This window comes from Mobula birostris, chromosome 2, assembly GCF_030028105.1.
Source record: "Mobula birostris isolate sMobBir1 chromosome 2, sMobBir1.hap1, whole genome shotgun sequence".
NCBI lineage: Eukaryota > Metazoa > Chordata > Chondrichthyes > Myliobatiformes > Myliobatidae > Mobula > Mobula birostris.
This window is the reverse complement of record NC_092371.1, coordinates 58,239,378-58,264,763: the sequence shown is the minus strand read 5'-3', so window position 1 is coordinate 58,264,763 and position 25,386 is coordinate 58,239,378. Positions and strand designations below refer to the sequence as shown.

At 42.0% G+C, this 25,386-nt stretch overlaps 1 protein-coding gene and 1 long non-coding RNA gene across 4 annotated transcripts in view; one reads left to right on the top strand and one right to left on the bottom strand.

Moving 5' to 3' along the window:
* LOC140186844 (tyrosine-protein kinase HCK-like) overlaps positions 1-23,731 on the bottom strand; it is a 147,830-nt gene extending 124,099 nt beyond the window's left edge. For 2 of the 3 annotated variants that reach the window (XM_072241509.1, XM_072241517.1), the window contains exon 1: positions 23,528-23,731. The gene's annotated coding sequence lies outside the window, so the exon portion shown is untranslated. The remainder of the gene's footprint in view (positions 1-23,527) is intronic. The other variant, XM_072241500.1, reaches the window with a different exon arrangement.
* The window catches only part of LOC140186867 (uncharacterized), a 75,785-nt gene continuing 72,929 nt past the window's right edge, over positions 22,531-25,386 (top strand). Inside the window, exon 1 of the long non-coding RNA XR_011882956.1 lies at positions 22,531-22,617. This is a non-coding gene — a long non-coding RNA (uncharacterized lncRNA). The remainder of the gene's footprint in view (positions 22,618-25,386) is intronic.

Below are 25,386 nucleotides of genomic sequence, written 5' to 3'. Positions count from 1 at the left end.
AAATCAGAGCTTAACCCAGCAGATATGTATATAAAACTGTTTTTCTTTCAGGCCAAATAAAAATATCTTTCAAAATATAATTTATCTTTAAAGTTGTGTACTCCCTTTCATAGATGAGTACAGCATGGATACAGGTCCCTTGCTCTATCTGGTCCATGCTGATAAGATTCCCATCTAAGCTAGTCCCATTTGCCTATATTTGGTACATAACTATCTAAGCCTTTCCTACCTACTTACCTGTCCAAATACCTTTAAAATGTTGTTAATATACATGCCTCAGTCTCTTCCTCCAGCAGTTCTGACTATGATATGGGTAAAAAGACCGTGTACATTCACCAAAGACTATAAGATGCAGGATCAGTATCAGGCCATTTGGCCCATCAAGTCTGCCCTGTCATTTGATTATGGCTGATTTATTTTCCCTCTCAACCCCGTTCTCCCTGCCTTATCCCCGTAATCTTTGGCACTCTTATTAATTAAGTACAGTACCTATCAATCTCGACTTCAAACGCACCCAATGACCTAGCTTCCACAGCTGTCTGTGACAAATCTAATAATTATTTGGAGGAACACACACAGTACGCTGGAGGAACACTGCTGTTCAGATTATGGAGATGAATAAACGCATAATGTTTTGGTCCAAGACCCTTCTCCAGAACTCTTCTCGAGTCCTGAAGAAGGGTCTTGGTCTGAAGCATTAAATTTCTATTTATTTCCATAGATGTTGCTTGACCTGCTAAGTTTCTCAGCATTTTAAGTGTGTTGTATTATATTTCCAGCATCTGCAGACTTCTTTGAGTTTATAATTAACATTTGCCTACTTTCAACTTTTAGAAAAGTGATGGTGGTGTCTGGAGGGTCATTGACATAGAATGATCAAGCAGTAAATTAACCACAATAACCTGTTCAAAGATGCCCATCACTACAGCTTACCAAAGCTTATTACAGCTTTTGTACAAATGTACGCACAAAGAGCTGAATTGCAGAAAAAAGATAGGTATCACTGAGGAAGTAGCGGGACGGAAAAACATTAGGGTGTAACTCCTTCGATGCTGAGCCTCACAAGCTGAAAGGGCAGCAAATGAGAATGGACCACTTAAAATCAGGAAAGGTCACGAGCCAGAACGGGAGGAGTGCAGAAAGTTGAGGTTATCAGTGATAGAGGAAATTAGATGAACGTGGGCTGGTGTGGAGTGGGGGGGGGGGGGCGGGGGGAAGGGCAAGGCCTTGAAAGGGTTTGTTAACAAGGATGGACACTTTAAAAAAGGTTTCTGTTTAACCAAGAATCAACAAAAATCCACAAGGCAGGAGTAGTGAGTAGACCAGGCACGGAACATGGGAAGCTAGCCAGTAGAATGACTAAGTTTAGAGAAACAAAAGTTTGGATGACAGCAAATGAGCTGAAGAACGGGCAGAACTGAGCAGTTTTAAAGAGCTAGAAATAAGCACAGCTTGTGATGTGGACATGTTACTGTTCTGTCATCACTCAGGGTCTTATATGGCAAGGAATTGTGTCAGAGTCAAGGGAATTGAGTCTGTACTAGAGATCAAGGCAATGGCTTCAAGAAAAGAGATTTTTAAATCACAGACAAGTAGCATAACAACTTAGCGACACTGGAGTGTTCAACAATTAGTTGTCATTGGCATACATATTTATTTAAAAGGAAACTTGCTATTTTTATCTAATCTAGCCCAAGCATAAGCACATGAATCACACCAATGTAGTCAACTACTATCTGCATCTGAAATGGTCGAACCGTTAAGTTTATCAAGTCTCTGAAAAATACTATGTAAATTCTAGTAAGTGCCGCATTATCAACTTCAAATAGACAGTTGTGGCTTACAGTCACTAAATGTAAGTGACATCTGCCAAAACAGAAATAAAGAAAAAAACGAAACAATAATTTAGCAAACAACTTCAAAAGGAATCAATGCCAGAAGGGGCAAAATAAAAATATTTCATATACAACCCTGCCAAAGGTTTTTGGCCCAAAACGTTTACTGTACTTTTTTTCCATAGATGCTGCCTGGCCTGCTGAGTTCCTCCAGCATTTTGTGTGTGTTGCTCGGATTTCCAGCTTCTGCAGATTTTTTCTTGTTCATATACAAACCTGTTTATTTAATCTGTCACATGTCTGTTGTGCTGTATATTGTGGTAGTGGCCTACTATTTTATGCGGTAGTGTGACAATTTTCACATGGTAATCACACATGTGCAACATGTTTGACAACTAAAAAGACACAAGAGATTCTGCTGATGCTAGAAATCTTGAACAATATACACACGATGCTGGAGGAAGTCAGCAGGTTAGACAACAACTATGGAGGGAAATGAACAATTGATATTTTGGACCATGATCCTTTATCGGTTATGGAAAGAAAGAGGACAGAAGCTAGTTAAAAGGGTGGTGGGAGAGGAGAATGAGCTGACAGGTGAATCCAGGTGAGAAGGGGGAAGACAGGAAGAAGGGGAAGGGATGGAAAAAAGAACAATGTGAAAAGTGGGAGATGATAAGTGGAAGATGCAAGGGGATGAAGAAGTAGGGATCTGATCAAGTAGGACAGTAAACCATGGAAGAACGGTTTAGAGCTTAGCTTTACTTATCTATTATTTTGTCCCATATACATTGAAAGATAGAGTGAAATGTCTCATTTGTGTAAAAGACCAACACAGTCTGAGGAGAAGCTGAGTACAGCCCACAGGTGTTGCCCTGCTTCTGGCACCAACATAGCATGTCCACAACTTATTAACACTAATCTGTACATTCTTGGAACGTGAGAGGGCACCAAACACTCAGAGGAAATCTACATGGTCACGGGGAGAACGTACAAACTCCTTATAGACAATTGCAGGAATTGAACTGCGATTACTGTGCCGTAAAACGTTATGCCGACCACTATGCTACCATGCTGCTTTGCCAATGCTATGGTCCCTATGCTAGTGCCACCCAGGCAGGTGCAGAAACAAATGGAGGCAGGTCATTCTGAATGTGATGGGCAAGAAATTGATGAATTACACAATGGCAACAGTGTCTCAGTGACACAATAGGCTGGCATATAAAAGTAACTAAGCTCAGAAATATTGTTTTCTTCAGATCATTTCAATCCAAATGATTAAAGCAGAAATGAATAAAATGAAATGGGAATTATACATTTTTTACATCAACTCAGTTTTAAAATTTATAATTCAAGGGTTCAGAATGAATGTAAAAAATATGCAAGTAAAATTTCTAGTAAAGTGTTCTCACTAGGTCCACACTGTAAATCACTGGCATGGGAATGGTTTATTGTGACAATATACAGTATTGTGATAAATTGAGGCTAATCAGCCACTATTTTCAAATAGACATTTAAATAAGAAATTATATATTTCACTTTTTCCATAGAATTCTTAATGCAAGTTTGATCTGTAACATTCTGGCATTCTTTGCAGTCTTCCTAAAGCAATCTGAGGATTGTACAATGTTCTTAGCTTAGAATTGAAGTGGCTGAACAAGTACCTAGGTTTATCCACTTGTGATGAAAGACTAGACTTGAAGCAAAATCCTAAATCTGCTGGCTATATCCTGCAGCCCTGCATTTTGCAAAGTTATATTGCTTTATCCCTATCTTTATTTTTCAACAGCTCTCATTTCATAGTTTTTATGAACAAGGATCATGTTCATTCTCTATACAACCCTCATCAATATATGTATTGATCAGAATATGGAACATTGAACAGTGCAGGACAGGAAAAGATTCTTCAGACAACATTGTTGTGCTGAGCTAATTAAACACCTTACTAAACTAATCTCTTTTAATACAATGCCCATATTACTCCATCCCCTGTATATCTATGTGCCTATTAAAGAGCTTCTTAAATCACTTGCCTCTACTACCTCTCCTGGCAGTGCATTTCATGCATCTGCCCTCTGTGCAAAACAACCTGTCCTATACACTTCCTTTGAATATAGCCCTTCTCTCTTTAAATGCATGCTCTGTATTATTAGACATGTAGACCCTGGGGAAAAAGATACTGGCTGTCTACTCTATGCCTCTCATAATCTTATAAACTTCTATCAGATCTCATTGCTCCATTGAAAACAACTAAAGTTTGTCTAATCTCTCCTTATATTGCAAAGCAGTCCAGGCAGCATCTGCTCTGCACCGCACCATCTCTAAAGCCGCAACGTTCTTCCCATAATAGGGTGACCAGAAATACATGCAGTACTCAGATGTGACCTAACTTGAGTTTTATAAAGTTGCAGCAAAATTTTCTGATTCTTGACCTCAGTGATTTAACAAATAAGGACAATACTACCCTATTAACCTTTGCAGCTACTTTCAGAGAACTATGGACTTGGACCCCAACATCCATCTGTACATCAACACTGTTAAAGGCCTTACCATTAACAGTGCGCCGTCCCTTTATGTTTGATCTCCCAAAACACCATGCATTTGGTTAGATTGATTGCCATTGGCCATTTCTTCCCCTATACCTGTAATTGATCTATTCCAACATACCCTTTGGCAATCTTTTACTCTAGCCGCCACCTCAAAAAATTCAAAAAAGTTAATAAAACACAACTTGCCCCACAAAAAGCTATGCTGACTGCTCCTAATTAGGTCATGATTTTCCAAAGACTCATGGATCCTATCCGTAACAATCTTCTCCAACAACTTTCCTACCAGTGATGTGAAACTTGCTGGTCTGTAGTTTCCAGGATTTTCCCTATTTCAATAATGGAAGAATATTAACTATTCACCAGTTCTCTGGGAGCTTTCCGGTTATTGTATTTCTAGGCCCCTTCCTATCAGAAATTTTCACTTTACCTATCTATACATCCACCACCCTTCGTGCAATTAGCTACTGATCTTTCTTCACTCCAATCAGAAACGAGAGAAAATCTGCAGATGCTTGAAATCCAAGCAACACTGCATTCAGTTTTGATGGAAGATCGTTGATCTGAAACATCAACTCTTATTCTCTTTCTATAGATGTGGCCGGACTTCTTAAACCCACAACTTCTGAGGAACAACTACCCTGCCTCGCCAGTGGAAATAAGTAAGCACCATTAATCTTGTGCGTAAAGGGCTGTTTTGTAAACAGCAGTTACTGGAAAATGAAAACTGCAATTGTAATGTTTCCTTAAAAAATGGAGAGGGGGGGAGGAGAGAGAGGGGGGGAGAGGGGGGGGAGAGGGGGGGGAGAGGGGGGGGAGAGGGGGGGGAGAGGGGGGGGAGAGGGGGGGGAGAGGGGGGGGAGAGGGGGGGGAGAGGGGGGGGAGAGGGGGGGGAGAGGGGGGGGAGAGGGATGCGTGGGTTAATAGAGTGTGAACATCATTTGGTGCTTGGTGGCAGACAAGTCAGAAAGTGAATGGATCAGATTCAAGCACATGACCTTGGCTGGCATTTCAAGAGAGCACGGATAGAATGCAGTTCTGTAACATCATGCCATCTTTTTGATTGCCGGGAGTAATAACGGAGAAAAGAAGGAATATTGAAAGATCAGAAGAGTCAGGCAAGGTAACCACAACATGTCATGATAAAAATTGGCTCAAATGTGTTCAAAACATGGCCTTGCCTGTTTCCCTCTTCTGATGTCATGTAGAATCTAAAGTAGCTTAATTCAAAATACCATTAAATATAGAAGCAGAATTAGGCTATTTGGCCATCAGGTCTACTTCACCATTCGATTATGGCTGATCCATTTCCCTCTCAGCCCCAGTCTCCTGCTTTCTCCCTGTGTCCCTTCATGCCTTGACTAATCAAGAATCCATCAACCTCTGCCTTAAATATACCCAATGATTTGGCCTCCACAGCTGCCTACGGCAATGAATTCCACAGATTCACCACTCTCTGGCTAAAGAAATTCTTCCTCACCTCCATTCTAAATGGACATCCCTCTATACTGAGGCTGTGTCCTCTGGTCTTCGACTCCCCCACCATAGGAAACATTCTCCCCACATCTACTCTATCAAGGCCTTTCAACATTCAATAGGTTTCAATGAGATCCCCCCTCATTCTTCCAAATTCCAGCGAGAATACAGGCCCAAAGCCATCAAACCGCTTCACATATGATAAGCCATTCAATCCCAGAATCATTTTCATGAGCCTCCTTTGAACCCTCTCCAATGTCAGCACATACTTTCTTGGATAGGGGGCCTAAAACTGTTTACATTACTCCAAGTGAGGCCTCACTAGTGCCTTACAAGGCCTCAAATTCACATCTTGCCTTACATTCCAGCCCTCTTGAAATGAATGCTGACATCGCATTTGCTCTCGTCAGCACTGACTCAACCTGCAAATTAAACATGATGACTCCCAAGTCCCTTTGCACCTCAGCTTTTTAAATTCCCTCAACATTTAAAAAGTCTCCATTTTTATTTCTTCTACCAAAGTGCATGGCTATACATTTCCCAACACTGTATTTCATCTGCCACTTCTTTGCACATTCTCCTAATCTGTCCAAGTCCTCTTGTAGCCGCTCTGCTACTTCAACACTAGCTGCTCCTCCAACTGTCTTCATATCATCTGCAAATTTGGCCACAAAGCCATCAATTCCATCATCCAAACCATTGACATAGAATGTAAAAAGCAGTCCCAACACAGATTGCAATGGATCACCACTAGTTACCAGCAGCCAACAAGAAAAGACTCCCTTTATTTCTATTCTTTTCCTCCTGCCAATCAGCTAATGCACTATCTATGATAGGAACTATCCTGTAATACCATGAGCTCTTAACTTGATAAGCAGCCTTATGTGTGGCACCTTATCAAAGGCCTTTTAAAAATCCAAGCGCACAAGATCCACTGATTCTCCTCTGTCTATTCTGCTTGTTATTCCTTCAAAGAATTCAATCAGATTTGTCGGGCAAGATTTTCCCTTAAGGAAACCATGCTGACTTTGGCCTGTTTTATCACGTGTCTCCAAGTGCCCCAACTGTTAAGGAAACCACATCTTTAACAATTGACTCCAACACCTTTCCAACCACTGAGGTGAGACTAAATGGCCTATAATTTCCTTTCCTCTGCCTCTCTCCCTTCTTGAAGAGTGTTGTGACATTTGCAATTTTCCAGCCCTGCGGAACCATGCCAGAATTTACATATTACTATTTAACTATTTATGGTTTTATTATTTATCGTGCAACTGTAACGAAAACCAATTTCCCCCGGGATCAATAAAGTATGACTATGACTATGACTATGAATCCATTGATTCTTGAAAGGTCAGAACTGATGCCTCCACAATCTCTTCAGCCACCTCCTTCAGAACCCTGTATACCATCTGGTCCAGGTGACATATCTATATTCAAATCTTTCAGTTTCCCAAGCATCTTCTCCCTAGTTGTGGCAACTTCACTCACATCTGCCCTCTAACACACTCGAACTTCTAGCATACTGCTAGTGTCTTCTATAGTGAAGACTGATACAAGATACTTATTCAGTTCTCTCACCATTTCCTTGTCTCCCATTACTACCTCACCAGCATCATTTTCCAGCAGTCTGATATCTACTCTCACCTCTTTCACACATTTTTTTATATTTGAAAAAACATTTGGTATCCTATTTAATATTATTGGCTAGCTGACCTTTGTATTCCATCTTTATCTTTTTAATTGCCTTCTGTTGGTATTTAAAAGCTTCCCAATCCTCTAACTTCCCACTAATTTTTGCTCTATTATATGCCCGCTCTTTGGAATTTATGTTGGCTTTGACTTCCTTTGTCAGCCACGATTACATCAGCCTGCTTGTAGAATACTTCTTCTTTGTGATGTATCTAACCTGCGACTTACGAATTGCTGTCAGGAACTTCAACCATTGCTGCTCTGCCATCATCCATGCTAGCGTCCCTTTCCAATTAACTTTGACTAGCTTCTCTCTCATGCCTCTGTAATTCCCTCTAACCACTGCAATACTGACACATCTGTCTTTAACCCCTTCCTTTCAAATTGCAGGGTGAATTCTATTACATTATGATCACCGCCTCCTAAGGCATCCTTTACCTTAAGCTCTTTAATCATTTTCTGTTCATTGCACAACACTCAATACAGAATTGCTGATCCTCTAGTGGAGTCTGCTACGAGCTGCTCTAAAAAGTCATACTTAGGCATTCTACAAATTCCTCATCTTGGGATCCACCACCAACCTTGATTTTCCCAATCTACCTGAATATTGAAATCCCCCATGACTATTGTAACATTGTCCATTTGACATGAATTTTCTGTCTATCCTTGTAATTTGTAGACCAGATCATTGCTGCTGTTCGGAGATCTGTATATCTGTCTATACTTTCCATCAGATGCTTTTTACCCTCGTATTTTCTTAGCTTTATCCATCTTCTAATCCTATGTCACCTCTTTCTATTGTTTTGATTTCAAATTTACCAACAGAGTCACACCACCCACCTGCCTGTCCTTTAGGTACCATGTGTATCCTTCGATGTTAAGCTCAGATGATTCAGTGATGCTCACAATGTCTGTAGCTGTGCTGCAAGTTATTCCATATACTGCGTGCATTCAAATATAACACCTCCAGTTCTGTATTTATCACCCTCTTTGATTTTGTCCCCTTTTTACATTGCAATTCATCCAGTTGACTGCAATTTTGCCCTATTATCAGCCTCTCCTTACTAGCAGAATCACTACACACTGCCTCTGATTGTAAACCAACTACCCCATGCTCAGCTCCATCACTCCAGGTCCCATCACCGTGCCAAATAAGTTGAAACCCTCCAAGCAGTACCAGCAAACCTGCCTGCAAGGATATTGATTCCTCTTGGGCTTGTGTGTAACTCACCCATTTTGTACAGGTCATAGCTTCCCCAAAAGAGATCCCAATGACCAGAAATCTGAACCCCTACCCCCTGCACCAGTTCCTCAGCCACACATTCACCATCATCCTATCCTTACCCTCACTGGTGCATGGCAGAGGTTACTACCCTGGAGATCCTGCTGTTCAGCTTTTACCTAGTTCCTCAAAATCTCTCTTCAGAACCTCCTCACCTTTCCTAGCTATGCCATTGGTACCAGTATGTACCAAGACTTCTGGCTGCTCCCCATCCCTCTTTAGGATGCTGTCAACCTGATCTGAGACATTGGTAACCCTGGGTCCTGGGAGGCAACATATATCTCGCTATCTATATCGCACCCACAGAATCTTGTCTCTTTTCCTATGGAACCTTCTATGACTACTGCAGTCCTCTTCACCTCTCTTCTCTTCTGAGCCACAGCATCAGATCCAGTTGCTGCAGCTCCCTCCTGGTAGGTTGTCCCTCTCAACAGTATCCAAAATGGTATAGTTTTTATTGAGGGGATCTGGCACAGGGTACTCTGTACTGGCTCCCCATTTCCCTTTCTTCTCCTGACAGTCATCCAGTTACCTGATTCCTGCAGCTTAGGGGTGTCTACTTCCCTATAGCTCCTGTCTATCACTTCCTCAATCTCCCATATGAGCTAAATATCGAGCTGTAGCTCCAGTTCCTTCTTAGCATGTTCTCTGAGGAGTTGCGGCTCAGTGCACCTAGTGCAGATGTGTTTATTCGCAAGGCTGGAGGTCTCCCAGAATTCCCATCACTCACACACAAAACAAAACACTGCTCCTGGAACCATTCTCACTGCACTCACTATGCCCTTACAGACAAGGAATTAAGAATAAAGAAGAAGAGAAAGAAACTCATCAGATACTTTCCTCACCCAAGCCTGATGAGTCAAAACCACTCCAACACTGGCCCACTCATACAATATCACGTGCAATGATTTGCCAGTAAGGTGGGATGGAGAAGGGGAGAGCTGTCGTCATTGGAGACTTGATAGTCAGGGGAGCAGACAGGAGATTTTGTGGACATGAGAAGGACACCCGCATGGTTTGTTGCCTCCCGGGTGCCAGGGTCCGGGATGTCTCTGACCGGGTGCACGACATCCTGGTACGAGAGGGAAAGCAACCAGAAGTCGTGATACATGTTGGGACCAATGACATAGGCAGGAAGAGGGATGAGGTCCTGAAGTGTGAGTTTCGGGAATTAGGCAGAAAGCTGAAGAACAGGACCTCAAGGGTGACGTTCTCAGGATTGCTGCCAGTGCTATGTGACAGAGATGGTAAGAATTAGAGGAGATGGCAGTTGAATGCGTGGCTGAGGAGTTGGTGCAGGGAGCAGGGTTTTAGATTTTTAGATCATTGGGAGCTCTTCTGGGGAACGTGGGACCTGTACAGATTGGATAGGTTGCACCTGAACTCGAGGGGGAGCAATATCCTTGCAGGTAGGTTTGCTAGCATGGTTCGGGAGGGTTTAAACTAATTTGCGAGGGGGATGGGACCCAGAGCGACAGAGCAGTGAAAGAAGTGCATGGAGTAAAGCCAGATCTAACATACAGAGAGGCTTTGAGGGAAGAGAAGCAGAATAAACGGTGTAAAGACAGGAAGGTAGAAGGGCTGAAATGTGTCTACCTCAATGCAAGAAGCATCAGGAACAAAGGTGATGAACTGAGAGCTTGGATACATACATGGAATTATGATGTAGTGGCCATTACAGAGACTTGGCTGGCACCAGGGCAGGAATGGATTCTCAATATTCCTGGATTTCAGTGCTTTAAAAGGGATAGAGAGGGCGGAAAAAGGGGAGGAGGGGTGGCATTACTGGTCAGGGATACTATTACAGCTACAGAAAGGGTGGGTAATGTAGCAGAATCCTCTTTGAGTCAATATGGGTGGAAGTCAGGAACAGGAAGGGAGCAGTTACTCTACTGGGGGTATTCTATAGGCCCCCTGGTAGCAGCAGAGATACAGAGGAGCAGATTGGGAGGCAAATTTTGGAAAGGTGCAAAAATAACAGGGTTGTTATCATGGGTGACTTTAACTTCCCTAATATTGATTGGCACCTGATTAGTTCCAAGGGTTTAGATGGGACAGAATTTGTTAAGTGTGTCCAGGATGGATTCTTGTCACAGTATGTGGACAGGCCGACCAGGGGGAATGCCATACTAGATCTAGTACTAGGTAATGAACCGGGTCAGGTCACAGATCTCTCAGTGGGTGAGCATCTGGGGGACAGTGACCACCGCTCCCTGGCCTTTATAATTATCATGGAAAAGGATAGAATCAAAGAGGACAAAAAAATTTTTAATTGAGGAAAGGCAAATTATGAGGCTATAAGGCTAGAACTTGCGGATGTGAATTGGGATGATGTTTTTGCAGGGAAATGTACTATGGACATGTGGTCGATGTTAGAGATCTCTTGCGGGATGCAAGGGATAAATTTGTCTCGGTGAGGAAGATAAAGAATGGTAGGGTGAAGGAACCATGGGTGACAAGTGAGGTGGAAAATCTAGTCAGGAGGAAGAAGGCAGCATACATGAGGTTTAGGAAGCAAGGATCAGATGGGTCTATTGAGGAATATAGGGAAGCAAGAAAGGAGCTTAAGAAGGGGCTGAGAAGAGCAAGAAGGGGGCATGAGAAGGCCTTGGCGAGTAGGGTAAAGGAAAACCCCAAGGCATTCTTCAATTATGTGAAGAAAAAAAGGATGACAGGAGTGAAGGTGGGACCGATTAGAGATAAAGGTGGGAAGATGTGCCTGGAGGCTGTGGAAGTGAGCGAGGTCCTCAATGAATACTTCTCTTCGGTATTCACCAATGAGAGGGAACTTGATGATGGTGAGGACAATATGAGTGAGGTTGATGTTCTGGAGCATGCTGATATTAAGGGAGAGGAGGTGTTGGAGTTGTTAAAATACATTAGGACAGATAAGTCCCCGGGGCCTGACGGAATATTCCCCAGGCTGCTCCACGAGGCGAGAGAAGAGATTGCTGAGCCTCTGGCTAGGATCTTTCTGTTCTCGTTGTCCACGGGAATGGTACCGGAGGATTGGAGGGAGGCAAATGTTGTTCCCTTGTTCAAAAAAGGTAGTAGGGATAGTCCAGGTAATTATAGACCAGTGAGCCTTACGTCTGTGGTGGGAAAGCTGTAGGGAAAGATTCTTAGAGATAGGATCTATAGGCATTTAGAGAATCATGGTCTGATCAGGGACACTCAGCATGGCTTTGTGAAAGGCAGATCGTGTTTAACAAGCCTGATAGAGTTCTTTGAGGATGTGACCAGGCATATAGATGAAGGTAGTGCAGTGGATGTAATCTATATGGATTTTAGTAAGGCATTTGACAAGGTTCCACACGGTAGGCTTATTCAGAAAGTTAGAAGGCATGGGATCCAGGGAAGTTTGGCCGAGTGGATTTAGAATTGGCGTGCCTTCAGAAGGCAGAGGGTGGTGGTGGAGGGAGTACATTCAGATTGGAGGATTGTGACTAGTGGTGTCCCACAAGGATCTGTTCTGGGACCTCTACTTTTCATGATTTTTATTAACGACCTGGATGTGGGGGTAGAAGGGTGGCTTGGCAAGTTTGCAGACGATACAAAGGTTGGTGGTGTTGTAGATAGTCTAGAGGATTGTCAAAGATTGCAGAGAGACATTGATAGGTTGCAGAAGTGGGCTGAGAAGTGGCAGGTGGAGTTCAACCCGGAGAAGTGTGAGGTGGTACACTTTGGAAGGACAAACTCCAAGGCAGAGTACAAAGTAAATGGCAGGATACTTGTTAGTGTGGAGGAGCAGAGGGATCTGGGGGTACATGTCCACAGATCCCTGAAAATTGCCTCACAGGTGGATAGGGTAGTTAAGAAAGCTTATGGGGTGTTAGCTTTCATAAGTCGAGGGATAGAGTTTAAGAGTCACGATGTAATGATGCAGCTCTATAAAACTCTGGTTAGGCCACACTTGGAGTATTGTGTCCAGTTCTGGTCACCACACTATAGGAAGGATGTGGAAGCATTGGAAAGGGTACAGAGGAGATTTACCAGGATGCTGTCTGGTTTAGACAGTATGGATTATGATCAGAGATTAAGGGAGCTAGGGTTTTACTCTTTGGAGAGGAGGAGGATGGGAGGAGACATGATAGAGGTGTACAAGATAATAAGTGGAATAGATAGAGAGGATAGCCAGCGCCTCTTCCCCAGGTCACCACTGCTCAATACAAGAGGACATGGCTTTAAGGTACGGGGTGGGAAGTTCAAGGAAGGTTTTTTTCCTTATTAGAGGAAGGTTTTTTACTCAGAGAGTGGTTGGTGCGTGGAATGCACTGCCTGAGTCAGTGGTGGAGGCAGATACACTAGTGAAGTTTAAGGGACTACTAGACAGGTATATGGAGGAATCTAAGTTGGGGGCTTATATGGGAGGCAGGTTTTGAGGGTCGGCACAACATTGTGGGCCGAAGGGCCTGTACTGTGCTGTACTATTCTATGTTCTATGTTCTATGATTGGACAGAGCACTCAGCATGCGCGGATTGCCAGAATGTTCCAGCATGTGGCTTGGTTAAGACGTGTGTGTTTATTACTGTAAATAAAAGTTCTCTAATTCTTCCAGAGTATGGTTCTTTACTGCTAACCCATGGTACGTTTAAACAGAAGTAACATAACATGGTGTCAGAAGTTGTTCTGGAAGAATAATACGTGAGAATCGAGAATCGAAGACAATCGAGAAAAAAGAAAGAAAAAAGTTCGAACTGTAAACGGTAAAATGGAAGGTTTTACCCCCACCAAAAGTTCAGCTGACTGGCAATGTAGCTGAGAATTGGAGGATATTCAAGCAACAGTTTGAACTGTACTTATCGGCTATCAAATATGAAGAAAGATGGGAAAAAGCCAAAGCTGCACTTTTGTTCCATGTAATCAGGAATGATCCAGTAGAGGTATATAATAATTTTGTCTTTGAAGATGGAGATAATTTCAATTTAAAGTCGATAATGGACAGATTTGAAGTATTTTGTATACCTAAGCATAATTTAACGTATGAGCGATTTAAATTCTTCACATATGTGCAGAGAGCTACTGAAACAATTGATCAGTATGTGACTGAGTTAAGAAAGCGAGGTAGAACATGCGAGTTTGGATTGCTCACAGACTCTCTTATTAAAGATAGAATAGTTTGTGGCATTTGAGATAATGCACTGAGAGAAAGGCTGTTGATAGAGCAAGATTTAAATTTTGAAAAAGCTTTCACGCTCTGCAAAGCTTCTGAGACCATAATGTCGCAGGCTGAAGAGCTTTTCGTCGAAAACTGCAATGTAAAAGCTGTAAAAAAAAAAAGCACAAATATATCAAGAAATATAATAATACATCTACAAAACTGACCGGGAGCAAGACAGCATTTGAAAGAAAAGAAGTCATGTGATCACCGTGCGTGGGAACATTGCCCAAATCAATGTTTCGCATATAGCAAAATTTGCTACAACTGTGGTAAGATTAATCATTTTTCGCGCTGTTGTAGAAGTAGAAAGAAGGAAAATAAAATGAAACAAGGAAATGCAGTGATTGAAGATGACTGTGAGGAATATTATATAGATGCGGTTTATGAAAATGCTGACATGGAGAATATAAAAGCAGTAGCTGCAGTTTCTGAGACGACCAAACTGGAGGCAATTGATAATATGAAAAAGTGCTGGGAGGAGGAGGCTGCTTCAATGCAAGCCATAATGAAAGAGACACTGAGAGAATATGAGATTCAGTCCAATCACCGGCTAGAACAAGAACGCTCACAGTGGGCACAGTATAAGGAAGAAATGAAAGCACAAGTGAAGGAATTGATAAGTTTTATTGAAATGATTAAGTCTCAGCATAAAAAAGAGATTACACAGATAATGAATGAATTAGATGAAGAAAAGAAGATTCGTATTTCATTACAAATGGAAGTGGAAGGAATTAAGAAAGCTACAGTACTTGAAGAAGTACAACCCAGATCATACATGGTCCAAACAGAAGAAGGAGCAGTGTTAAAAAGAAATTGCAAAGAAGAAGCCAACTTCAGATTTGTTTTGTGGCTAAATAATGTATTTGCTTTGATTAACGTTGTTAATTGTTTTTCTTTTTAAGGAAAGGAAGATATGGTGATATCACGTGCAATGATGTGCCAGTACATGATTGGACAGAGCACTGAGCATGTGTGGGATTGCCAGAATGTTCCAGCACGTGGCTGGGTTAAGACGTGAGTGTTTATTACCGTAAATAAAAGTTCTCTAATTCTTCCAGAATATGATTCTTTACTGTTAACCCACGGTACGTTTAAACAGAAGTAACATAACAAATGCTGCTCTGCTTGGTGCTGCCTCATTTTTATTCTCCCTTTCTAAAGAACCTCGCTCACTCATTGGGCGCAGTCCAACTCTGAAAACTGCGACGCAGCAGTTTTCAATTCAATTCAGCTCATCAATTCATTCTATTTTCCTGGTACTACTTTTTTACATTACTTTGTTAACTGCATTTAATTCAAACTATTGGGAATATTTTCTCAGTAGCATAGCACAAAAACTCCAGAAAAAATTCAAATTGTTTTACAAAAGTACTATGGATTTGTCACCGTTTCAAGTTCAAATTCAATTTAAAGCATATAAATTGGACTTCCATGGCTCACGATTCCCTCACCTGTTTTACAACCTTCTACACTTTGCTATTAAGTCTTCACCTACAATTCCTCAGTTATATTTAACCCATTACTAAATTGATAGGCCTTCTAATCAACTTTCTTTATCTTGCAAACTTTACTTTCTGCTCTACCTATAATTTTAGGCACTATTGTGTTGCATGCTTGCACATCCCTTGTAAATGAACACATTGTCCCTACATCTATATTGAAAAACGGCAGCATTTTTTTGTACACAGAACACCACCATGAATTCTGCACTGCACCCTAATCATTTGCAGGGCAAAATAAAAAGTAAAACAGCATTTTTAAATGCAGATTGGAGCAGTTTGTCAATGAAGGTGAGGATTCTCTACATTATGCTTTCCACTTGTCAGAGGTCACACTATATGAAACAGGCTTGAGAACAACTGCAAATACAACAGGGAGTCAAAAAAAAATTACAGTTTTTCCAGCAATTTTAATTGATTTCAAACCTCAAGGAGTCAGTTATTCTAGAACAGTTGCTCTCTTTTCCAATTGGGGAAAACATGAACTTTTTTTTTGGCTTATTGTCAATCTCCTGACCTGTGTTTCTACCAATCCCCTGTCAAAAGATTACCAAGTTTTATTGATGAGGAAGACATCTTCCATGTAAAGGTAATAGGAGTCTGCAACATAATTGGATAGATACCAGAGTCCATTCCTTGACCTCTGTTTTTTTCCAAATGTCACACAGTCTATTAATTAATTTAATTCCACATCTGAAGAAGTTTTTATGTTAAGTTTGAAATCCTCAGAAGTTCCAAACTCAAACTATCACAATTATGTTTTAATTTTCATTACCGCCTCACTATTAGTATTACTTATAAGTGATGAAGAACGTGGGTTCAGAACACTTCAGTGAAACTTCTGAACTGCCATTTTAGTGCTATGCTTAGGGGAAGTTGCACTTTTAGTACTCATTGCCTTTCAAGTCAGAGACTAACATGAACTGTTCCGCTATTTTAATGTAGTGTATCTCTAATTAATTTTACTTCATATTTCGGCATCCATTTGCCATCTGACAGCTGATGTTGATGTTCGGTATTTGACCCAGTATCTGCGCTATTTCTATTTGTGACTCCATGGCTTAAATGCCGCTCTTGACATTCTGTAAAGATTTTTGTTCTTCTTTTACAATATAGGTTACCCTATATTTGGCAAAACTTGCATATCTTTCCTTCATCAGAATTGATTCCTCAAAATTGCATGACCTTGGCAGGTCACAGTTCATCTGCTACTGAAATCCCCATTTACCATCTATGCTACCTGTAGTCTCAATTGCGTAATTTCCCTCACACTGCAACTTTGAGATTATGCAAGTTTCTGTCACTACATCCTGGCACCACAATAGAAATACGGGGACTGCTTCTGTTCTTCAATAGTGAATTACTGATTCCCATAAAAAAGGCAGAACTGAGTTTGATTTTTTTCCCATCTAGGGATTCCTTTCTCTTATCTTTTCATCTGCAACCCTGACCCCCAACACTTTATCATGTTGAACTATACTTTGCAATTTTTGCCTCCTCTCCCTTGCACAATAATTATTCGGATGTTATTGTGCTTTTGAGGCCAGATATGAGTGCTGAATTTGTCCTTAATTCTTTCTACCTTCATTTCCATTAGTGCTTAGTGTTAACTACTTCCAACCTGCTGATATTTCCAAACAATCTGCACATGCCCTTGCTCTCATGTAGAAGAAGTGCATATTTTTTTTAAAGCACAGCTCAGTTTTCGTAGGTTGCAGAACATAGACAAAAGTCAAATTGGAAGAATGGGCAAAAAAGTGGCAGATGGAATACAGTGTTGGGAAATGTATGATAATGCATTTTGCTAAAATGAACAATGGTGCGGACTATTATCTAAATAGGGAGAAGGTTCAAACGTCAGAGGTGCAGAGGGACTTAGGACTCATCGTGCAAGACTCCCAGAAGGTTAATTTACAGGTTGAAACTGTGGTAAAGAAGGCAAATGCAATGTTGGAATTTATTTCAAGGGGAATAGAATATAAAAACAAGGAGATAATGCTGAGCATTTATAAGAAACTAGTCAGGCCATAATTGGAGTATTGTCAACAGTTTTGGGCCCCATATCTCAGAAAGGATATATTGTCATTGGAAAGAGTCCAGAGGAGGTGAGGATGATTCTGGGAATGAGAGTGTTAACATATGATGAGAGTTTTACAGCTTTGGGCCTGTACTCACTGGAATTTAGAAGAATGGGGAGGGATTGCATTAAAACTTACCGAATGTTGAAAGGACTAGATAGGGTGGCTGTGGAGATGATATTTCCTATGGTGAGGGTATCCAGAACTAAAGGGCACAGCCGCAAAATTGAGGGGCAACTTTTTAGAACAGAGGTAAGGAGGAATTTTTTTTTAGCCAGAGTGTGGTGAATCTGTGGAATGCTCTGCCACAGACTGCCGTAGAGGGCAAGTCCGTGGGTATATTTAAGGCGGAAGTTGAACATTTCCTGATCGATGTGGCAAGAAGGCAGGCGGGTGGGGTTGATTGTGATCTGGGATCAGCCATGATTGAATGGCAGAGCAGACTTGATGGGCTGAATGGCCTAATTCTGCTCCTACGTCTTATGGTCCTATATCACACATTCGGCATCTGCAGGGAAGAAATGCGTTCTGCAATTCATAAAATGAACACTTTTCATTAATCACTCACATGATTGCCTCTTTGGGATAATTGCCAGCGCATGCAGTAGATGCAGGTTTGTTGGAAATGTTAACAAAGGCTGTGTTCTTAGAAGGAACTAATAACGTTATCAAATGCTTTTTTCTCTAAGTATTTTAAACAAGTCTTTATATAGAATGTAGACCATTCTAGAGAAATGTAGGTCAGAGGTGCAGCCAGTCCCAATAGCACATGCTTGTTCCATGCTGCGCATCACTCAGAATTCTCACTTCTAAGCTGTGTTGTGGCAGAAAGTGAATCACTAATTCTTCCTGATTTGGCACAGCCTTGCTAAATGCAGGCAATTAGGCCATCACCACTGATCCTCAGTAGTAGATGGAATAGGGCATCCAGTTGTAAGCTGCAGAGTAAGTGGAGCTCAACACAAAATCTAAGTTTTTATTAAATGAATTGAGCGAGGGATCTGAACATCAGAAGCACCAAGCCCCTGACTAGAGAATCTTCTTATGAATGTGGAAACAGAAGGAATCTTATGGTTTGTCTGGAAGGCGGTCACCTGTGTTGGTTACCGTGCAAGTTTGGTAAGGATTTCCCTCAACCAAGGCTAAGGTGCACCAGCTTTGGCTCTTCACTCACAGAACGCTGGTGTAGCCATGACAGTACAATACCCTTTCAAACTAATCATTTATATGTGTGGCTATACAGTTTGTTCACTAATTCATAGTGCCTGAAATAAGGTCACAATGATTTTCTAGAGAAATTATAATCTTGGCTTGGATACATCATATCTACAAGTTAATGTGCTTTCAACTGAAGTTAACACTGATCATTAATTTAGCATTTATATTGAACACCACACAGAATTAAATACATCTGAATACTTCACAGAGTAGTGATTAGAAAAAGTATAGCTGGGAGAAGAGCAATGGAATAGTCAATAAGGGGAAAATATAGGAGGAAGGGGATTTGAAGAATGAGGGAATTACAGAGATAAGATGGAAGTTAGGCCATGTGGGCTGGGTAAATACTCAACTAACTTTATTTGTCATATCTACATCAAAATGTAAAGTGAAATGCATCATTTTGCATCAATGACCAATACACCACGGTGGTTGGTCTGATCAGAGGGGATGACGAGACGGCCTACAGGGATGAGGTCCAGCACCTGGCTGTGTGGTGTGCCGACAACAATCTGGCCCTTAACACCCAGAAGACCAAGGAGATCATTGTGGACTTCAGGCATGTCAGGAGTCACACTCACGTCCCCATCTACATCAACGGAACTGTAGTGGAGCGTGTATCAAGCTTCAAATTCCTTGGTGTCCACATTTCCGAGGATCTCACCTGGTCCCTGAACTCCTCCATCCTGATCAAAAAGGTGCAACAGTGCCTTTATTTCCTGTGGAGCATCAAGAAAGCTCACCTCTGTCCCAGGATACAGATGGACTTTTACCGCTGTACCATTGAGAGCATACTCACCAACTGCATCTCAGTGCGGTATGGCAATTGTCCCGTATCAGACCGCAAAGCACTTCAGCCTGTGGTGAAAACTGCCCTGTGGATTATTGGCATCCAATTGCCCACCATTGAGAACATCTACCATAAACGCTGCCTGGGCAGGATGAAAAGCATTAGCAGGGATGCATCTCACCCTAACCATGGACTTTTTACTCTCCTCCCATCCGGTAGGTGCTACAGGAGCCTCTGCTCCCGCACCAGTAGGCACAGGAAGAGCTTCTTCCTTGAGGCTGTGACCCTGCTGAACCTCTCATCGCAGCACTAAGCAGTATTGAATCCGTATTGTACTGTCTCTTTTATATTTGTGTGCTGTAGCACTTTTTTTTATTTGCAGTTATTTTGAAAATAACACTATTCTTTGCATTTTTGGTCAGATGCTAACTGCATTTCATTGGCTTTGCATCTGTACTCGGCACAATGACAATAAAGTTGAATCTAATCTACAGTCTAAAGACTGTGATGCAGACAGCCTGTAAGTGTTGCTACACTTTTGGCACCAAAATAGCACGCCCACAACTCACAAACACTAAGCATAACTGTACACCCTTGGAATGTGGAAAGAAAAGCGATCGCCCAGAGGAAGCCCACATGTTTACAAGAAGAACATACAAGTTCGTCCCAGGCAGCAGCAGGAATCAAACCCCGAGCTAAGGCCGTGGATGGATGGATAGAAAAACAAAATATTCTTGAAAGATGCTGCATCTCACGAAAGGAAAACAAATGGGACTTTAGCAAGCAACCACGTTCCAATAGACCATAATGTCCTTCAAACTAACATAAAACTAGCCAGGTGGCCATATGATCTTGCATCAGGACAAAAACTCCTGCTGCAAGGTTTCGACCTGAAACGTCAACAATTCCTCTCCCCACCCTCACTCCCCCCCACATCCCCACAGATACTACTCAATCTGCAGATTTCCTACAGCAGTCGGTTTGTGGCTCCACATTCCGGCATCTGCAGTCTCTTACATCTGTTATATACAGTAATCTTGCCAGAAGGCAATGTGCATTTTTAAATATAGAACTGAGTAAAGGATGAACCCGTGGGCTTCAATACGGAATCTTTTGGAGCTGAAATGGAACTCAGTGGAGGTTATGTACATTTTACATGTAGAACCAGGAAAATAAAAACTGTTAAATAATTCTGTGCATTGAAGGGAATGAAGTCAAATCAAGTCAAGTCACTTCATTATCGTCATTTCAACCATAACTGCTGGTACAGAACATAGTAAAAATGAGACAACGTTTTCCAGGACCATGGTGCTACATGAAACAATACAAAAACTACACTGAACTACATAAGAAAAAACACAAAAACTACACTAGACTACAGACCTATCCAGGACTGCATAAAGTGGACAAAACAGTGCAGGCACTACAATAAATAATAATAAACCAGACACCAGGCACAGTAGAGGGCAGTAGGTTGGTGTCAAGCCAGGCTCTGGGTATTGAGGAGTCTGATGGCTTGGGGGAAGAAACTGTTAAATCTATACTGGACATCATTTTTTGATTTTGACAAGAGCATCAGAAACAAAAACGGGAGTAAGCCTGCCAGTCCCCTCCTGCTCTGCTGTGCAATAAGTCATGGCTGATCTTTTATCTCAACACCACTTCCCTGTGCTAACCCCATATTCCATGATACTCCTGACATCCAACAAGTTATTAGTATGTCTCCTAAATACATTTAGTGACCAAGATCGTAAAACACTCTTGGATAAAGAGATCCAATTTTCACTCCTTCTCGATGGAGAATTTTCATCCCAGTCCTGTTAAGATTGGCTGGCCCCTTACTTTGAGACTCTAATTCCAGCCTGGATGAACAATATTGATGAGTTAATAAAATCGGTACAGCAATGACAGATTAAATATAATCTTGAAAAATGGGTTGAAACATTTTGGGACAGCTAAAAAAGTTAGAAGTTACACAGTGCTGGTATTCTAGAAAGCCTCTCTCCATTCTGCTCTCTAAAATGGTTCCTTCCATCAACTCCTCCTCATCTAGTTCCTCCAATCATCACCCAGCTTCTGTCGTGCACTCCCCCAGTCCATCTGCCCATCATGTACTCCTCTCCAACTAGTTCCACCTATCACATACCAGCCTCTACCCAAAACCCTTAATACACTGGCAAGACCAAACACAGTCTGCGTGATCACTTTGCAGGGCATCTGAGTTCCATTTGCAATAATCATCTTGAGCTCCTGGGTTGCAAGCCATTTCAGCTCCCTCACCAAGCCATTTGTCTTCAGTCTCCACCGCTGCTACAGTGAGGCCAAACACAAAGTGGAGAAAGACCACCTTATAATTTGCCTGGGCATCTACAACACAACAACATGAACATTATATTCTGCAATTTCAGGTAACCCACACCCCTGGATATTAGAAGGACGGCACTCATCCCCCTTCTGTTCCTTTTTTTCTCCTCCTTATCCACTCATGTCCTCTCACTGTCCACACAACACTCACCAGACTCCTGTTGCCTAGTTAATCCCCCCTCCATCTGCCCACCACCCATATAAACCAAAAGATCTCCTATCCCCTCTTCCCTACTTTTCCCATTTGCCTACCCAACCTCTATTATCTGGTTCCAATCCTCAACGTCCTTTCTTATCAAACTCCATAATCTGCAGTTCTTTGCTGCCTTCACCAATTACCTCCCTTCCACTGCCTCCATCTTCACCCACCTGCCCAATAATTCCCCCTCACTTGGATCCACCTCTCTCCTGCCTCCCCCCTCCCCCACCTCTTTATACTGCCTACCACTTCTTTATACTACCATGTAAGGCGTCAACCTGAAAAATCCACCACTACCGCCTGGCCTTGAGTTCCTGAAGCAACTTGTCCTTTGTACGATCACAGTTCCCCCTGCCCCACCTGCTTCCTGTTATCCATCACTTTCTCCCCATCTAGTTCCGGCCGTCAGCCTTCACTCCAGCCCCATCACCTTCTCATATTGCTACTTACCGTACCGGGTGTGTGCCTCCTTTAAGAAGGTAAGGTACACCTAACTGTTTCGGGAGACCTATTGCAGAAGGAGCTTTCTCGTGTGATAGTCGGCACACAGTCCAGAATACTCCCTCTCTGGAAACTCCTGTCAGTTTAAAATCGCGACATCTTTCAGAACCTTACTGAGTGAACGAGATTAAGATGTCGAGACATTTGCTTCCCCTTAGGATTCGAAGTAAAATTCTTTGAACAGTTGGCCCAATGCTTGGAGGTCCAGCTGTTTAAGGACTCGGAAACTTTGTGCCCTAATCTGACTACGTCGGCTTCCACTGAGAAAGTCCACAAAATGTAAAGTAACGGGAGGGGCATGAATAACAGCTCCGACTGTGAGCTGAGGACTCACTCATATTATCATTGGTAACGTTTATCAATACGATGCTGCCGCGTACACAAATATAGGTCACCAATCTCCCAATTTAAGGTAGTTGATGCTGCTGGTTCAGGTTGTACCTAGAGATGTCGCAGGATATTTGCAAACGCTACCCCCGTAAATCTTCAACAAGCTCTAACAGACATACGAATTCAGAAATCCTGTGACAATGATCGTTCCAGTTCCCCGAGATAACGCCCTTTACTCTTCTAGTTCCCCAAAACACACGGTTACTTTGCCAAAAGCGCGCAATCAATACATATGTCTTCTTGTTTAATTTAATACAATAACATTTATATGTGACACTGTAGAGTTAATTAAGCCATCGGAAAAAGGAGAACATCGTTTTGGTTACGAAGACAGAAGTAACCCGACTTCTATAACAGATGGGTTTTAGCAGAGGGGTTAACCTTCACATAGTTCAGCCTGTGTCACGGGAACGCAAGGAACCCAGTTTCGGCAGAGATACTCTCGAAAACAACCGCATTCAGTCCCCGTGAAAGTGCGATTTAAACCCATACACCTACCTTTCTCCGTACTCCCTCTTTCCCGAGATTGACAGTAGATAATTCAGAAATAAAATCGCCACACACAAGCGGGTTCAAAGATTCCTTCCCCGGGTCAAACAGCAGGGTAAAATCCCATAGTTACCACAGGTATTAGGGCTGGAGACTTCAAATAGTTGCCTGGGTACTTCTTACATTGTGTGACCTATTTCCTGGTGTCTGCCGAGCTTGGGAAGTTGCCACCCCCTCGGGCGGTCTCATTGGTGTTCGGGGAGAGTTGTGAGTGGGCGGTCCCCAGTACATTGCCGAAGTGTGAGCGGGGTTAGTCCCTTCTTCCAATCCCGGCGCATTAAATTACGAGCAGAAACCGAAACGCCTCTTAGCCCAGGGACGCAAGTCTTGGTTCACTTTGACTTAATTCTTTCAGTCGCTTTCGTTGTGGAGGGATATTTCGCGTTGGTCTGTTTATTTACTGTCCATTGTTAAATGGGTCACCGAAAGCTTTCCTCTGAGAAACCGGACTGAGATGCAAAAATTCTGACTTGAACTTTTTTTTTTGGATTAAGTAACTAGTTTGTTAAATCAGCTTGAACCAGTTCTAAACATAAAATTAAATAGACTTTTAACGTATATTATCCCTCTGTTTTACAGATATAAGCCATTTATCCTTAAGGTGGGTAAGAGCTTCAAAAATAGGCGTTTTTAATACTGTGTTTATCTTAGGTCTTGTGTTCTGTGGTGTCAGCTGGTCTCTTGAGCTCTCTGAGCATCATGGGGTGGGGTGGGGTGGGGTGGGGTGGGGTGGGGTGGGGGGAGCAAAAGGCAGCAGAGGATTGAAGTCAGAAGTAAAACCAGAAAATGCACAATTGGTCAGGGAGCATCTGTAAGAAACCTTTTCTCAGAACTTTCTGATGTATGGTCATTGACCTAAAACATTAAAACTGATTTTCTCTCCATACTGCCTGATGTGTTGAATATTTCCAGTACTTTGTTTTTATTGTAAACACTGCAGTTGATTCATTTAGTTTTACATTCCTATGTGTTATTTTATATCAACATTACCTGTACATCAGTCTTATCAAATTAGAACAAAAAAATTGGTGAGACTGGACTTGAACTCATTAATCTGCTTTATTTTAGTGAGTATAAATGATGTTTGCACAAAAGTAATGAACACTTGGTCTTAAATGTTTTAACTCAATTAACATATTTATTCTTAATGGAGCATTTACTGCAACTCACAGTTTAATGTTTTAACAAAAAAAACCTGTTTCCTTTACACGAGGACACAACTTCAAATATCACTCATTAATATTGCAATTACTTTTCTCACAACACGCTGGAAGAACTTCCAGCCTTCTCTTTCCCATCCTCCCCCCACCTTCTTTATAGGGCTTCTGCCCCTTCCCTCTTTAGTCCTGATGAAGGGTTCCAGCCCGAAATGTTGACTGATCGTTTCCATGGATGCTGCCGGACCTGCTGATATCCGGCATGTTCTGAGTGTTGCTTTGACCCCAGCATTTGCAGACTATTTGGTGTTTGCAATTACTTTTCTGCCTGCACCTTAATCTAAATCACCTGGTTGTAGCAAATGCATTTAAACTGACTCTTAACAGTGTCTGATTTTATGCTCCATTTTGGTCAATGGGGGATAAAGTTACTACCACTACTACGTCGACTCAGGCCTAGGGGGCCAGTGTCGGGCACGATGACGGACTCTCCACTTCTCCCACTAAATAAGTGTAAATTTCAATCTGAACCGAACACAAGGAAGCAAATTAAAAGGAAAATAAAACAACATGCTAAAACAAAAACAAAAAGTTCTGGAAATATTTAGCAGATCAGGAGAGATGTTCAGATTTGTGGAGAGAGAAATAAAG